General features: G+C 44.1%; 1 protein-coding gene across 1 annotated transcript in view; it reads left to right on the forward strand.

Moving 5' to 3' along the window:
- The window catches only part of LOC144889639 (uncharacterized), a 358,361-nt gene that overhangs the window by 280,982 nt on the left and 58,680 nt on the right, over positions 1-18,699 (forward strand). The gene's annotated exons all lie outside the window — the stretch shown is intronic.

Here is an 18,699-nt window from a genome sequence, read left to right on the forward strand (position 1 = left end):
TCGGACGCATCCAACCGCCGGTACCAAAGAACCTGCATTCATTGCTGGGCTGTACGAAGCCGGGCTGTAGACGTGAATTGGCGCACTGAGAGGATCTAATAAGTGGACGTTGATGATGGTGATACTGATCGTGTTTTTGGATTCGAAATTTTGGGATAGAAAATTTTTGATTTGTTGGAATTCAGATGAGCAAAATTGATAGTGGGACCTCCCCATGTGATGGGATGGCCAATCCACCATCCCTCACAGGGGCAGGCAAAGGAGCACTAGATTATGGGGTTGATGGCAGTGAAAACTAGCCCGGGTGGGTTAGGATATTGTGTGTAGGGACCTAGAAGATTGACATTAGGTAACGTTAAGGTTAGGTAGTGACAATGACACCTGTAGTGGGGACGCAGGTAGATTAGAGTGGATGATAATGATGTGGTATGTGCTTAGTTTAAAGGGAAGATGGGGAGCACTAAGTTAGCAGGGCAACAGGTAGTTCAGATGATGCCGTGTGAGTGTTGGAGGTGTATTCAAGTGTATTGAGCAGTGTGTGAGGATTGAACAAGTGCAACTGAACAGGTGTGTGGAGCAGTGTATGAGGGAGAGAAGGTGATGTGTATTGTGTTGACCAAATGGTCCAGGAAGGAAGGAGGGTGCAGGTGGCACCAGGTGTGAGTGCACAGGTGTGCACCAACAGGTGTGTGGAATACATGGAGTGTGGAATATATGGAGTATTGGAATGGATGGTCGTGGAGTGAGTATGCTGGAAACTGTGGAGTGGAGTGGATGGTGCGAAGGTGTGAATGGGGGAAGAATGGACCCCCATCACGAATACCAGGGGAGGGTAGTTTAAGTGTTAGGTAGAGGGTACAGGTAAATTGTGGTTGGATATTGGCATCTGTGGTGCGAGGTGAAAGAATGGTACTTGGATGGGTGCATTAGTGTTGTGGAAATGGCTGGGCGTGTAGCCTGTTAGTGTGTGTGTAGTTAAATGGGCACTCCACCACTGTGAGGATGTCGGCCAGGTGAGGCCGCATGTGGGCTCTGGGAGCCGGTAGAGTTGTTGTGGATGGGGCCCGAGGATCCGGAGGACGGACCCGGGTAGCCCAGTGCCAGAGGGCACCAAGGGGTGACAGAGCCAGGAGGGGCCTTCCCCAGTTAGATAGGTTAGGGTGAGGAGCTAGGTAAGCTCGGGTGGCAACTGCAGTGGTGGAGGTGTGCAGGTGGGTAGACCTGCTGGGAGAGCTACACGCCACAGCCCAGAAATTGTGCAAGGGCACCGGGAGATGAATCGGGGGAGCAAGACCCCAAATTGAGAAGCACCACAGTTTGGTCAATGGGAATTGGTTTTTAGAACCCATAGTGTAAGTTGGCCAATGGATTGGTAGGGAGAGACCCCGGGTAGTGTAACGTGTGTTAATGTCATTTAGAAAGTAGTTAGGATGAAGTCTCCTCGCACCATCTGCATCCACTCACCTGAGGTGACAGGTACTCCACACCATGCCATGTTTAATTATTTTTGATGCAAATGTTTGGATTGTGAGACGCATCATGACGTGGGTGTGACATTGTTCTTTGTGTTCCATCTCTTCCTCCTTATGAGGATTGATGATGAATTGGGTGATGGCAAATTTTGGTTAGAGGGATTATGGTGACGAATTTGGTATTGGAGAACTATGGGGCAGACGAGACATTAGCGACGAATTTGTAAATGTGTAGATTTTGTACATATGGGGTAAGGGCAAGGGTAGTGTAGGTGACAGGGGGGTGACGTACGGTAGGGACGAGCTTTCTCACTTCGCCCTCCGTATGAATTTCGCCTTGCATTGCCTTATTGATGTGTACCCTTGTGACCTTACCCCTCGCTCATTTGTCTCTTTTGTCTCCCACATGACCTGTGCGCCATTGGGCGCCGAGGGGAGCGTGCGTGAGTCCTCCATTTTGCGCCCGGAATTCCCAGAACCAGCTGTCTGCATCGATGCACCACATGATGGACCACATGCCTGTGGCCGAGCACCACGTATGGACCCCATGGGTTGGGGCATGGCCCCTCTGCTGGAACCTGCCATGAGGGCCCGAAATCTTGCTGGCGGACCTTGGCCACAGGGCACCGATGCCCCACAGGTGAACCACACTAGTCGGCCCTGTGGGCCATAAATAAAATAAAATAAAAAGGACACATTGGGTGCATTTTTCAGTCACATAGGCCACCAGTAAGAAAATGAAAGAAAGACAACAACTGGAAGACAATAATAATAACCAGCAGAGGGAGCCGAAGAGCAAGAGACCACCTGCAGGGTTAGGGGTTGTTGAGTTTATTTTTATGCATTGAACACTGATGAACAGTGGTGAATGCACCGATTGGTGCTTGAGGGTGTGTTGGTGCATTGTAGGTGCTTTCATGGTGCATTGATGCAGAGCAGACTGTCTCCCCCCAGAAAGAACAATTACAGGTCCTGGGTTAGTTTTGTAAATAAAAGCAGAGTCATTGTAAATAATGCTCCCCACCGTCCGTGTGTAGTTTGAAGACCATTCCGCAATTCGGTTAACTGTGGGCATAAGTCTGTCAGGCAGGGTGCAATGGAGCAGCGGGACACATTTATTTATGTTTTAAAAACTGTCGCACTCAGGGTCAGGTTAAAAGTAGAGGGAACTACACCTACGTGTCACACTAAATAAAACTTGTAGGCCCGGGCCGGGCCTAAGAGGAGGAGGGTGCAGTGTTGCGGATATGAGGACTGTATTTTTTTGATTGTGTGTATTATTATTATTGTTTATTCTGCGCCTCCTGCCTCCCGAGCTGTGTAAAGGTCAAAGGGCGTCCCATAATTAGTCCATAAAGCATCCACACCACAGCCAATCATAGAATACCCCTGTTCGATAGCTTATATCTTATTATGTGTTTTAGGGTAAGGCTGTGTCTCCCATTAATTGAAATACTCCATTGCACCAGTGAAAGAGATAGATTCCCTTCATTCCCACTCCCAAAACTTTAATTTCCCCTTTCGTCTTTGCCAGGCCTCGAGTGCCATTGCCAATTACCTCCCTTCCAATTGCCGCCATTGACCACGAGGCAGGGTCGGAGAATAAAGGCGGGTCCCCACCTCGTCATAGAGGGGAGGAGTGAGTCAGCCCCACTCAACCAACCACGAACAAGGGGTTGGACTTGGAGAGGGTGTGGAGAGAAACATCGAGGAGGTTCGTGAAGGTTGAGGGGCGGGGCCTATATAACCCACGGCAGGGTGTTTCCCAAAGAGATGAGCTTTTACAGAGAGACGAGAGGGAGTCCAAGGAGTTGAGTCCGAGAGAAGTCCAGAGTTCAGCTGCAGATCGAGCCACCGAAACTGCACTTACAGCAGCTCGAGCCACCGCAACTGCATTTACTGCAGCTGGAGCCACCGAAACTGCAGCCACAGCAGCGTGAGGCCTGGATGGCAGTTTGGAGCAGGGCCGCGAAGGAGCGGCGGCTGCCCACGAGTCGATCGGCTGCAGGACCAGTTGGACCTCCCTATCCCGCCAGCCATCCATCTCCCGCCAGTCCTATCATCATTCCCCGCGTGAGTCTGTCCTTGTTTGTTCTGTCCCTGGGTTAATTAAGACTGTAGGTAAGCTAGCGTTGCACTGTGTATCTAATCTCGTCTGTAAATAAACGTGACTGCTTTCTTCTTGATTATATGTGTAAATAATAAACCCAGTTACTCTTCTTCTTCTTCTTCCTCTTGCATTCGGTCGCTTTAGAGTTTTCCCGATTGAATAGCGGTGGCGCGATCCGGCCAAAGTTTGGGGCAAATCGGGTATTAGTCGGGGAATAACTGTTCGGTCGCGGTAATACCACCGCTCGGTCAAAATAACATCTTAACCGCGTCCGTAACAGTATGTTTAGTTTCTGAGAAGAAAGCAAATACCTATTTTGGAGGGCATCCCCTAACCCCCCCTCCCCCCCGCCCCCGTTAAACCCCAAAGGGGCAGATTTTTTTTCAATGCCGTGAACAAACCTTCGTCACAACATAACAAATATCATTGTGCCAAGTTTGGTCACAATCCCATCAGTGGTTGCGGAGAAGTGTTTCCGGAGTGACAGACGGATGGACGTGCCACCACATGAGGTCCCCAGAACTTCGTTCCAGGTGAGCTAATAATTAAGTTAAAGATTGTTAAAAAGAAAACTTCCGGATGTTAAGCACTATTGAAGCAGTCTTTGAAGCAGTCTTCTACCTCACCCTTACACACCACCCTATTTAACATGCTCAAGTCATGCTAAACTGGAGGTTCGTGGAAGTAACAAGAAGGTGATTTGTGTTCAACAGTGTTCAAGTATTTAATTCAATTTACATAAAATAAAGATTGGAAAATTCATTTTTAAAAATTTCTGGAATTTTCTGGCATTGCACAGTGTATATTACATCACTCTATCCAACACGTCACTCTAGTTGTTTGTGATTGTTGTTTGTGTCCTTTATGATGTCATTATAAACAGTACTTTTTCCGGTTTGGAATGATTTTCTATTTTGTTTGACTCCCAAGCAGCAGACAGAGTGAAAATATTGTTGCAGACGCGGGGTTTGGGGTTTTGAGTTTGGGGTTTGCGGTTTGGGGTGCATCACGAGTGGGACTTCTCGGGCCCACCCCAACCTCTGAACCTGCAGGTCGCCATGCCGTGGATAGGTTCGCGGCCTCATGGGAAGTTAAGCAACTACTGACACCGATTGAGAGCGCCAAACCTGGCAACACAATTGATCTCGGCAGGTGATCCTTCCATGGCATGAACAGGTCGGCAGCTTCTCCTCACGTGATCAGCGCTTTCAAACAGGAGCGATTGCCCTAGCATTCCAGCTTTTAAACCGCTTCCACACAAAATGTTCTATCCAATGTAAGCTCCCCCTTTGGAAGAATTAGGCGGTACAACCGTAACCTGCCCCTTAATTTAAATTTTTGCACTGACATTTTGCACTGGTGGATTTCCTTTGGGAACCCCGACGTGTTCTCCACATCCACTGCTCATACGCACAGCTCCGTAACTTTCACCACGCCCACTCTTGCACCGTGGTACATCTGGTACATCTGGTACATCCGGTACATCCCCAAATCGCCTCACGGACCAGCGCACACAACTTACACACACCGGCCATCTCACGATCTCTCGCACACCATTTAATCACACGATCACACAAATCACACTCCACAGTCAATCTCACTCCATTCACAAACATGGATCACTCCATGATAGTGTTGCGGATATGAGGATTGTGTTTTGTTTATTGTCTTGTATTGTATAGTAATTTGTTGTGAAATATTGCTTATTCTGGACCCTCCTTACTCCAGTTATGTATAAAGGTCAAAGGGCGTCCCATAATTAGGTCATAAACAATCACGTCAGCCAATCGTAGATTTCCCCCTGGTTGATATTTATATCTTTATTATGTGTATTAGGGTAAGGCCTTGTCTTCCATTAAGATGACACTCCATTGCACCAAGTGAAATAAGATAGATTCCCTTCATTCTTCATTCCCATTCCCAAAACCTCCATTTCCCCTTTCGTCATTGCCAAGCCCCAATTGCCAATTACATCCCCTCCAAAGCCACCATTGAACATGTGCTCGGGTCAGGGAAGAAGGCCGTGCCCGCCCGTCGTCATCAAGGGCGGAGCCAGAGGGTCGCGTGACCAACCAGGGCCAAGGTGAGCACACCGATGAGCGTGTCCTGAAGGCCAGCGGCTTGATCGCCGGAGGCGCTATAAAAGCGCGCGCGCAAGGTACTGCCGAAGGAAATCCAGGGAAGCACAAAGCCTGCTATTAGTCACCTTGCTCGCCTAAGTTGGACCAAAAAAAGGAGTTAACAGCAAGAAGCCTGGAGAAAGCACGCGACGTCCACGCAGCAACAGCAGCTTCAACAACAGCAGCTTCAGTAACCGCAGCTTGGGGCCTGGACGGAAGTTTTGAGCGGGGCCGCGAAGGAACGGCGGCTGCCAAACGCGCCGATCGTGCTGCAGCATCCTTGGACCTTCCTTTCCCTCCAGCCATCCACCTCCTGCCTTTCCATTCTTCTTGTGTTTGTTTGAGTTTGTTTTGTTTGTCTTGTCCCTGGATTAATTAAGTTTGTATAAGCTAGCGTTGCACTATCTCTAATATCTTCTGTAAATTATTTTCTTATCTTTCCTTCTTCCTTAGTTACTTTGAGCCTGTTAATAATAGAAATAAATTTAGTAGTATTGCCAACCTTTTCGTCTTCTTCTTCTTCTTCACATCCGTGTCGCTTTTGTCTTTTCCATATTGAATATCTGTGGCACGATCCGGCCAACGTTTGGGAATCGGGTTAGTCGGGGTAACTGTTAGGGCCGCAGGGCCTCCGCTCGGCAAAACCAACATCTTATCCGCGGTCCGTAACAATAGTTTACACACAACTTTACATATGAGCCATCCCGCAGAGATCCCACAGCTGAATTTGCCATTTGTGCCACGCACACTCAGCCGCACACCATTCCTTGGGAAAATATTTTTCAATCATCTGCACACGGGCGTTTTGCCTGACACTAACTGATAACACACAGTGACATGACGTGCCTTGAAATGTGACCGCCTTGGTCCTGTACGGATTACACACCTGTTCTTTTTAATTTCCCGTGCACAGGACCAGAACATACTTGCATTTAAAATATTTCCCGCTCGGTAACCTCAGCCCTCCCCTCAGTCAAGGTAATGGTTACCCCCATCTGAGTCGTTGCATGACCGCTACCCCCGCTTGTTCATGCACTCCATTCTGCACGCTTGTGGCACACACTCCGTTACACTCAGGCTCGGCACTCCAAGGAAGCCCAGATCCAAAGGCAGTCGCGATTGGGCATCCTACATCGTGTGAAGTCCTTTCTGGGCACTTCTGAGCTCCTCGGCACATACAAAGCTTTCATCTGCGGCTCAATGGAATACTGCTCTCCCCTCTGCGCCGGTGCTCCTGCCTCACACCTAGCTCGGCTTCAGGTGGTTGAAACCAAATCATTGGAATCTCCCGTGATGAAGCTGATTCTGAGGGCCTTTCTCTCTCTCAATGCAGGCAGGATGGTGGTCTTCCTGTCTTCTATCGACTCCTTTCCGGCCTAGCTCCCCCTGCTCTATCCCCCAAATATTCCTGCAGGACGCACAAGATCTGCCAGCAGCCCTCTTCTGGTGAGACTGCCAAAATCAAGCCTCTCTGCTCACCTTCACTCTTTTATTCCTCTTTTTCTCCACTTCTGGAAAAAAAACTCCCACACTCTCTTCAATCCCTCTCCTCCCTCCAGGTCTTTAAAACAGGTTTTCGCCACCATCTCTTGTCGTCCCCCATCCAAAACCTTGATTCTTTCAATCCCCGTTAAAACTCCCCAAATCCTCCTCTTTGAATAATTGCCAACGTCTTTCCTGAAATTCCGAGTAGTGAAATGCCGAGTCATGTTCATTTGCTTTATACCGTGTCGTCATCCCTCTTCCCCAGCACTTCCCCTTCCACAGATCTACCGACGTCGTTGTTCTCTACTGTTGTTGTAATTGTGTGCTTCCCTATCCCTTTTGTCTCCCGCTCCCTTCATTGTATGTTTTATGTGTCTGTGCATGTTTTCATGTTCAATGCGTTAGCTCTTTTCTTTTCTTTTTTTTCTTTTCTTTTTTTTGTGTACAGAATCGAGGCTCGTGAAAGAGCTAACATTTATCACACAAACAAATCAAACAGACAAACAAACAAAGTATATAAAAAGGGGAGCGGTAGACAAGATGGGGAGAGAAGGGGAAGCACATAAACACAACATTTGAGAGCAGGGACATCGGGAATGTGTGGGAGGGAGAGGGCTTGGGGGGAGGCGGCGTGGGAAGGAGGGTGGGGGGTGGGAGAAGTATAAACACAAGGACACCAAGGACTTCCAGGAAAGAAGATGGTATTTCAAAAAAGTGTGATTGGGGTGAAATTATCGCGGGTAGAAAAGATCAAGGTTTTGGATGGGGAAAGATAAGAGATGGTGGTGAACAGATGTTTTAAAGATCTGGAGGGAGGAGTGGGATTGAAGAGAGTGTGGGAGTTTGTTCCAAAGGTGGGAGAAAAGAGGATTGAAAGAGTGAAGGTGACCAGAGAGTCTTGATTTTGGCAGTTTAACCATAAGATGGTTACAGGCAGATCTTGTGCGACCTGTAGGAATATTTGGGGGACAGAGCCCAGAGAGAGCTGGAGGAATAAGGCCGGAGAGGAGTTGGTAGAAGACGGAAAGACCACCAACCTGCCTGCGGTGAGTTAGTGAAAGGCCCTCGGAGATAGCGTCATCGCGGGAGATTCCAATGATTCTGAATGCTTTGGTTTCAACAGCGTGAAGACGAGCTAGGTGTGAGGCAGGAGCACCAGCCCAGAGGGGAGAGCAGTACTCCATTGAGCTGCAGATGAAAGCCTTGTATGTGGTGAGGAGCTCAGGTGTGCCAACGAAGGACTTCGCACGACGGAGGATTCCCAGTCCGCAACTGGCTTTGGAGGCCAGCTTGGAAATGTGGTTTTCCCAGGAAAGATCATGGCAGATAGTGAGACCCAAAAGCTTGAGTGACAGAACTTCTTGGGGAGGATTATTCAGAAAATAGATGGGAGGGTTGTCCAGTCGGTCTTTTCGGAGAGACATCGTAAGAGTGTGAGATTTGTCAGGATTGAAAGACATGTTCCACTTGTTAGCCCAGTCTGTGATTTTGTCCAGGTCTGCAGAGAGTGAGGAGGCTGCAGACTGCCGATCTGAGGGATGAGGAATGGAGTGGCAGAGAGTGGAGTCATCAGCTAGAGATCGAGAGGATTTTCTAGAGTCAGAGAGATAAGTGATTAAGACCAGAAAAGCACAGGGCCCAGAACACTGCCTTGGGGAACTCCAGCCTGAACAGGAAGAGGAGATGAGAGAAACCCATTCAGGGCCACACGTTGACTACAGCTAGAGAGGAAGTCTGTCAGCCATGCGTGGAGATTTCCATGGATACCAAAGGAGGAGATTTTGGTGAGCAGAGCGGGGTGCCAGACTGTATCGAAGGCACGTGATGTGTCGAGGGAGACGGCTCTAATTTCCTGTTTGGCATTGAGGACCTCCATCCATTGTTGAGACAGCAGATGCTGTCTTTTGATGATGCTGTCTTTGCTGAGACATCTTTCTAAAAGTTTCAAATACATCAGCCAATTGTAATACATCCGTTTGAAGATACAAATCATGATACTCTCCAAGGTTCTTCTTATTAAACTTTTACCAAACATTTTGGGCTTGTGTGTAGTCTTCATCAGAAATACGAGTTTTATTTAACTTATTGTAGAAATTTTCTTTTGATGGGAGGTGTGTTTCTTAAAATCTCTCAAATGAATCCATACAATCATATGGATATATACCCTTTTGTGATAAGAGTTCAATCTTTTCTTGGTTTATGAAATACTCTGAAAGACTCGGAAAGTTTTTAATATTTGATACGAAGTTAGATAAATAACTTGTCATAAATTTAAATGTGTCAAAAAAATTAATATTAGTTAAAGGAGATGTATAAATTGTTTTTGTGAATGAAATGTATTTCTGATCCATGTTAGGAATTGCTGAAATGTCTCCAGATGTCTTTGAAATTTCATTGTTTCATAATGTGCGTTGTTGTGAAGAAAGACTGGAATGAAAGAGGGGAGGTTAAAATTAAGATTGCAACTTTGATGAGCTGAACCTCTATATTTACCTGTAAGATGACAATGATCTCTAACCTTTTCTTCTTCATCTTCATCAATTTTCTCATCACAAATATGGCATATATTATTATCTCCAAACATAATTTTCTCTTCTTTTATTGAGCACATTGGTATATTGGTTTTTTCCATTATCTTGGTTAATCGAACACAATCCCTTTACACTCACCTCACAAACTCCTCTGAAGCATCTTCTCCTCTATAAAGTTCTAACTTGTATTTATCACCTGCGGTTTATTTGATATAATAACAGAAACCACAAGGAGTATGTTTTTGATATTTACTCGTGTATGATTTTTTGGGATTTGGAGAAGTAGTATATATCTTTTCAAGGATAATTTCAAAGTCAGCATATAACACGAATGGATGTTTCATAGTTTTGTTGAAATCTTTGAATGATACGTTTGAACCTACTTTAGGCATATTAATTACGGTGAATTTATGTTCGCTACAGTATTTTGAATGCTGGTTTAATCTTTCTTTAGTATGAAAGAAGTTAAGACAACACTTACGGGGGTGTGTTTTATTAGTTATATTACACACTTGTGAAGTGGTTAACCTTGATAAATTTTGGATGAATGCATAATGTGAATTTTCTTCCAAATTATAATATAGAAGGTCAATTTGAGTTTCATCATTTTTATAATTATTAGAATGTTTCAAAATCTGAATTTTGTTTCTATCTGTTAATCCATATACATGAACAGATAGATTATGCATCTTTTCAAATTTAGGAATATCTTTTAATGATACTGGGAATTTTCAATCGAACATTTAGCGTATTGTCATATTTCTTATAACGAGATACTCTTTCTTGATTCTTATTGAGGACAAAGGTAAGCAAGAGCAGACCATAGGAAACATTTATAATCTTTGATTTGAATATTAACAACCGCCTTTAAGTTTTATATCCCTTGGTAAATCAATGTAAGAAGAAGCTTTGAAAGGGCTGATTTTAGAACGTGTATATCTAGGAAAATTATTTTAGCAATAATATATCCACCACCTACAAGTCTATTATCTACATCCTGCTCCTGTTTTACAAGCTCACCATAAACACCCAATGATAAGAAATCTTGAAACGATGCGATAAAGTGAGGGGGTGTTCTCATATAGGGAGTTATTTCAATCGCCTCTTTTACCATACCCATTTTTACTCCCATATAAAACTTTAAAGGATTCATCTCATTCAACGTATCTTTTACAAATATTTAAATGGCAGGTTTAACCTTCTCAATCGCCTCAGCTATTGATTTTGGTCCAGGAGTACCAAACTCAAAAATCCTCATCTTAATAGGCCCATTAAATGCTCCATCAGAGTTTTTAATAGAGTATCCAAGTAGCTTCTTATGTTTTTGTGATTGACGTTATCAAGGAAAACTCTTCTTCAAGACAACCTTAGAACAAACATCACAATGTTATGTTTCTCGTTCAAGTAGGGACATCAGCTGAAAAAGCTTGTATGTGTGTTTGTTGGTTTGGAGGTGTTTTTTGTAATATTTATATTCACAAACATCTAAATATGTTGTATTCATTTCTATTTACATAATATAAATGATTCTTTATATGAAAATCTCTTCTTCTTTTTTTTTGGCTCAGATTATTATTTTAAGCAATGCTTTGTTAGAATTCTTTTTTAAATATATAAAATGAATGATTTTTTTTACATGTTTGGGAAAATAAGATACAATTTAACAACCATAAAAATCTTCCAAATTCAGCAAGATGCCTAATAGTTGATTCAAGTGGATGCAGGAAAACCTGTTTGCTTTAAAAGATGCTCCTTACTCTCAACTTTTTAGATTATGAAAATGTAATAATTTTCACAAAGTCAAGTTTTCAACCAGAGTATCAACTACTATCACAAGGTTTTAATGCGAGCCTTCAAAAAGAAGATATAATTTGTTTATTTAAACGTTTAATTTATTTGTTTATTTAACACATATAATTTTTTTTCTCATCTATCTATAATTCCAGTAATCTCTGTGTGTGTGTGTGTGTGTGTGTGTGTGTGTGTGTGTGTGTGTGTGTGTGTGTGTGTGTGTGTGTGTGTGTGTGTGTGTGTGTATGTCTGTGTGTTTGTCTGTGACTGCTGTTTCTCGACAACCACGGGTCCGATATACTTTAAACTTGCCAGGTATATTGCTGGGGACCCGAGGATGTGCCTTTTCAAGGTTTCATATTAATCGGAGAAGTAGTTATCGAGCTATGTCCAAAAAACGATTCAACCAATCAGAGAGCAGCGAGCTATCACGTGTGCCGAACGTGGCGAACAGACTCTGCCTCGGACGGCACATTTGAGAGCGTATTCATTTATTTCACGTTGGCAAACTATGTTGCCGTTAAACTATGTTTTAAAACTAATTAAAACTAATTTGCGATTCATTCGCTTTCCTGCGCGTTTGTGCACGCGATGGCGATTTCTTTACCAAACTCCGCAAGCCGTTCGCTTTGGACCAAACCATTTCATGTAAATAGAGGGGGGGGATTGTCACCGTACTCGCAAGCCGTTCGCTTTGGACCAAACCATTTCATGTAAATAGAGGGGGGGGGGGATTGTCACCGTACTCGCAAGCCGTTCGCTTTGGACCAAACCATTTCATGTAAATAGAGGGGGGGGGGGGATTGTCACCGTACTCGCAAGCCGTTCGCTTTGGCTTTGCGAATGGACCAAACCATTTCATGTAAATAGAGGGGGGGGGGGGATATAATTTTAGATATATATATAGTACGGGCATGCCCTAGTCTATCTATAATTCCAGTAATCTCTGTGTGTGTGTGTGTGTGTCTGTGACCGCTGTTTCTCGACAACCACAGGTCCGATATACTTGAAACTTGCCAGGTATATTGCTGGGGACCTGAGGATGTGCCTTTTCAAGGTTTCATATTAATCGGAGAAGTAGTTACCAAGCTATGTCCAAAAAACGATTCAACCAATCAGAGAGCAGCGAGCTATCACGTGTGCCGAACGTGGCGAACAGACTCTGCCTCAGACGGCACATTTGAGAGCGTATTCATTTATTTCACGTTGGCAAACTATGTTGGCGCTATGTTGGCGTTAAACTATGTCTAATTAAAACTAATTTGCGATTCATCGTAACTGCGATATGCGACCTTCCGGACAGTCAAATGAGGACGTCACTTCCAGACTTACGGATAGTCATAGTGACGACGTACTGATGCTGAACGTGGCGAGCAGACGCTGTAAGGTACGATCGATTGTAGTACACGTTTATAATAACTCTGCCGATACAGGCCCGATTAACTGCCGCGCCATCCGAGCTGCGGCGTCGGGACGATACATTCATTGTACGGTCACATCACGCACTTACGGGCACGCCCATGGGCCCATGGGCACGCCCATGCATGCATGGGCGAAGACATTTTTTTTTTTTTTTTTGGCAAGGAACGGGCACCCACGTACGGGCACGTCCTAGTAATAAATAAATGAGTAAAGTATCAACTGATGTATATGTTAATCAAATCAAGTGATAAATTAACATCTTGTATTCAAAATCAAATCCTTGTATGATTAACGTTAAAACAAATCAGAGAAAAGGAGATATTGATGTTTTGCTCACAAGAGAGCAGGTGAAATCCTTGAATGATGTTGGTTAACTTTCATTTAAAATATCAAAACCTATGTTGAAGAAATATTCAATAAAGGAGACAAGGAGGATTTCTTCCATTTCTAATTCCTTTATTTTCTGGTTTAAGTGCGGCGGGAGATTTGACGGGTGGTATTTCAGCAGCAGTAAAAACTGCTAACAAAAGGAAGGCACAACTAAAAGCTCAAAAAGAATTGGAAAGACGTAATAAGGAGTTGGAGAAACAAATTAGTGGAAGTGGTGTAATTGTTGATTTCGCTGAAAAGCTTGAAAGCCGACCTGATAAAGCAGCATTGTTAGTTGGAGATATGCTTTCTTCTCTCGCACAGGTAGGTGTAAAACTAACTAAAAGGAGTAATGGATTATATCTTTCTTATAAATAAATGGATAAATGGTTTAAACAATTTGGAAAGAATACAACATCAAATATAGAACTTGCAAAATATTGTAAAAAACGAAAAATTGATAATGTAATTATTTGTATGAGAGATTAATTAACAAAGCTGTCTGAAAATACAAAGAATATTGTTCTGAATTTAGAAGATAATAATGGGAATGGGTCTCATTGGATTTGTATTCATAATAGTCGGGAAATTTTTTATCTCGATAGTGTTATGAAATTGGAGTAGAGGAATATCTAGATCCAGGTAGCTCTGCATCGGTAGGTGCTCGACTGTCGTGATAGGGAATCTATATGTAATAAGTTCTATGTTTAGCCGTTTGTCGGAATAAGTGCGTATGTGTCCCCGCCACGAGGGGGCGGGGCATGCTAATTAGTACAGGAATTATGGGGAAAATCTCCTTGTTTGTTGTTCCCTCTGTGAGCAACCCAGTGCCTCTCTCTTATGGCAATGCACTCCCATAGACACTTACATAGGCCCTCAGTGCACCACATTAATTAAATCCCCTCCCTTACAATAAAACAAACCGGAAAGACGAGCAGGCAGCAGCTGCACAGTACGCCACCAGGGGTGACAAACATGCCAGGCTGACAATAGCAATGCCCAGGAGAACGTGTGATTGGTTGGGGTAAGAAGCTGGCCACTGATTGGTGAAAGGAAGGTGGAAGGAAGCAGCACACTGATTGGCCACCGACTGTTGACACCTCAGCCAATCAGTGTGGAAGGCGCGAACATTCGGCTAATCAGTGCGGAAGGCGCAAAACCACTACTTAAAAGCAGGTCGCTGGTTGGAGGCCAAGCGCCAGTGGCATTGGAAGGCGCGAAAAGACCACCAAGAAACAAGGGTCTGATAGGGAGAGAAAGGGATAATGTCACACCGCAGGTGACAAAACGGCTTGCTCGCCAGCATTTTGTCTCTTGGTTCTCTCTCTTCCCTGGGGTTCTTCGCGTTCTCTTCCCTGGGTTCTTCGAGCGGCTTTTGGTGCTTGGGCTTGGTCTTGTCTTGGTGCTGTTGGCGCTATGAGCAGATGGGACCTTGTGTGCAACGGACGAGCGAGGCGTGCCGCTGAGCAGACGAGACCGGGGTGAGCGGGTGGCTCGGGGCCTGGCAGTGGGCGAGCGGGGGCACATCGAGGCCTTTCTTTGCAGCACCGGAGCCTGGACGATTCCTGACGATGCTACACTGCCAGATGGATAAGCTCGCAACCACAAACATGCACACAACGGTTTATTTATTTATTTAATTCCTCTGTGCTGTTGTTGAAGTGAGGTGTGCGGGATCCCAAATTAGAATTGGTATTTAACCGTCGCGTTTCCTTGTATCGGGTTCCGCATAATAAATCGGTTATTTTTGTACATTTTAACTGGGATTCCTGTGCGAGTTCATTCCCTGCAGGATTGGAGCTGCCGGGGAGATCATTACAGGTAATAATAGTACATGGTGTTGTGTCATTGTCATGCAAAATTTGCTACACTAGTGGAACCAATGTTTTTTGGAATCCTTATACCCTAGGCAACAAGACCTGAGTTGGTTCCATTTTTTTCAATGGCATCTTTGGCGGCCATTTTGACTTTCAAAATGGCCGTCATTTTTTGCAATTTTGTATGTATCTTTTCACATAAAACACTTTGTTTAACCATTTTTTCTGGCATTTTTGTCATTCCTTGTACCGTACAGAAAATCCAAGAGAACACTTATATCCAGTTAACAGACGTTTCTAGAGAAATATATTTGGCTAACAACTTGTTTTGAGCATAACCTAGTCAGTTGTAGCTGAAGAAGTATATGCACAAATTTTCTAGAGACGCCAAGTACAGGAAGAAATCTGGCTGCTTCAGTGAACGTGTGAAGTTAATCAGCGCCAACACTTGCCTCATGTACATTCGTGCCCATTGATACATTGGGAATTTACTGTGGCTCCTGTCAAAATCACTCAGCAGCTTTTCCAAGTTTAGATGTTCAATCTCCATTAGAAGTTGGTGATGGGCTTCATGAATGCCTACCTCTTTCTTGTTTGATTCTATCAAGTTATCCACACAGGCAGATAGAGCTTCTACAACTGCAGACTTCTCTGTCAGAAATTCTGAAAGCCAGAGATCAAAGAATACCTCTAATGTGAGCTCATGCGCTTGAACAGCACGATTGTGGTGATTCCCATTGAGTATCTGATTTACTGTCACAGTGCTGTACAGATCCTTGCTCCAAGATTCATCAAGCCCGCTGTGCTCAACAGTCCTCCCAAGGCACCTTAGTGCACACAGGACAGTGTGGAAACCACCAGGGCATACCATCCATTTCCCAGCATATTGGTCATGAAGATATTCTAACTTTAGGGCCCTCTTGTAAAGATCCATGTCAAATGTAACTAAGATCGTTCCAGTGTTTTCTGGACACACAACACTATTGAGGTACGAAAGCTTCTCAAGAACTGTCACCAGTGTTGTCCACTCATGAGCTGGTGCCTTAATGATAGGAATTGTGTGATCTTGATCAAGGTTGGGTGTCTTGTTCTCTTCTGGAGTGCACACACGAGAATTGTTTTGAGGATTCGACGGTCGTCCCCTTTTGCGGTTCGTCAGATTTTAAATATTCTTTGATTCACAAGATTTACTAAAGTTCACTTCATCACGTTTGATATGAGCACGATTTGTCACTGCCTTGTAACATTGCTTGTGCCATGTAGTCTTTTTTTCTTTAAGTACTACTGAAGAAACATCACATAGTCTCTTAATAGCTGACACAAAGCTTAAGTTGCCAAGTTGCACTCTTTTGTGTAAGCTGCTAAGAAATGTTTCATATGAAGCACATTTGAAATTGGCATGAGCAACGTCAACCAAAGGTTCAGGAGTTCTCTCTTGGCAGAATACACAAAGTTTTGTAACTTGTGCATTGCTTCTTAGAAGGCGGCTCTTCAAACGATGACATTATGCGGCGGTGAAGCTGAAATACAACTTGTCTATGAATACCTGTAAGATAAAAAAGAGTAAAGCAAATGTTCATATTTCTTTCATTATTGTAATTATAGTTATCTGTGTGTAGTTTAAGACTGTAGAAATTAGAATACATACAAAATTGCAAAAAACGGCGGCCATTTTGAATTTCAAAATGGCCGCCGAAGACGCCATTGAAAAAAATGGAACCAACTCAGGTCTTGTTGCCAAGGGTATATAGATGCAAAAAAAACATTGGTTCCACTAGTGTAGCAAATTTTGCACTTACATATAATAATTCTACATAACACCATGTACTATAAGAGCTTTCGCCGCTTCTTCTTCTTCCTTCTTGCTCCCGTGCTTGTTAGTCAAATCCGCAATTGATCATCGCATCCATTGAAGCCCGTTTGGCCATCCGCGCGACAATAGTTATGGCCTTCCACCACCTCTTGAAGTAATTACTTTCTTACAGAATGGTGTTTATCAAACATATCAAGTCCAAGACATCAATTCCAAATGTTGTGGTCAATTATGTTTATCCAGATTATTTCAACTCAACAATAATGTAAATTTTTATGATATTATTTTAAATCTTATTTTTAAAATGACATGTTGGAAAAGATGGTTCTATCTTTGGATTATCTGGAGAGTTGGATATTGATTTTTCAAAGTATTATACAAAGGTACAGGCTGAGCGACAAAAATATAATACAACAAAAAATATTAATATGAAGAATCGTTATAAATTAATCAATTATTTATCCAAGCCCCACAGATAAGGCCGAGAAAAATATATTTCCGGTCTCTGGTCAGCGCGCGCATCGATTTTGACCCTGCGCGTCAACAATTTTTTTTTTTCAAATTTCCAACGGTACCGACAACAGCGCGCGCCTCTTGTTGCCGGGCCGGTGCGCTATCTCGGGTAATACGGGTATGTGAGGGACGCCATTGGTATCGACGTTCGCGCACGGTTCTCCCCTACTGATCTACGTTTAGTTTGTCCACATCCAAGCAGCCTTTCCAAAGATATGAGTAGTTTTGTGTGCCGTGACGTCATGAATCCAATCGGCTGGATATTGTAATTTATTAAAACGAAGACGTTCTTTGTCGGGTTCGTGTGAAGCAACCAGAAGGCCAAGAGAGCTGCGGGTGGTCTCGTTAGTTAGGCCTGGATCGTATCTCGTTTGTCATGAATTGGTCGGTGTCTGTGATAATCTGGTGGACTGGGAGAAGAGATCGTGGGAGACCATCGGCCTGTTAGACCACTTGCGCATGCGCAGTGTTGACGCGATCGACGCATTGGAATGTTTGATGGTACTTCGAGGTAGACTCGGCGTCAGAACAAATCTAATCGCGGGGCATTAGGGTAACCGTGGGGGGGGGGGGGGGCACAAACTGACGTTCAAGAACTCAATCTATGATGTAAATGCTTGATAATAAGAGTTTGCCGTCAACAACCAACACACCAACCCAGTTCGAATTTGAAAACATGCTGCAAAGACACACAGAAACACACACAGACACACACACAGACACACACACAGACATACACACACACAGACACACACACACAGACACACACACACAGACACAAAATATAGCCTATGTGCAAGCCACGTCTTTCTCTTTCTCTCTGTCGCTCTCTCCCTCTCTCTCACACACTGCACTGTGCACGTCATTAGAACATCATTTGAAATAGACTGTATACTCCACTCTTAAAAAGCAGACAGACCCAAAAATCATTCAACATTTTGCGTAATAATCATGAAAACCAAGGCTGGCAAAGTTTGGCACCAAAGGCTTGGCCTGGGGATGGGGGAGGAGGGGGGGCACAATACTTCATTTGGGGGGGGGGGCATGGCCCGCGAATGCCCTCCCATGACACCGACCCTGCTTCGAGGCGATCTCGAGAACGAAATGGCAATCTATAATATGCTTGAAGAACTCAATGATTTTCAGAATAAATACATTTTAAAATAACTTATTAAGCTTGTGTTCATTATTTACAAAAAGGCCGACCTGTCCCATTGCCCGTCTTTAATTTATCTCTGGGCGGCGCCACGGCAGAT

The sequence above is a fragment of the Myxine glutinosa genome, chromosome 1 (genome assembly GCF_964187855.1).
Source record: "Myxine glutinosa chromosome 1, kmMyxGlut1.1, whole genome shotgun sequence".
Lineage (NCBI taxonomy): Eukaryota > Metazoa > Chordata > Myxini > Myxiniformes > Myxinidae > Myxine > Myxine glutinosa.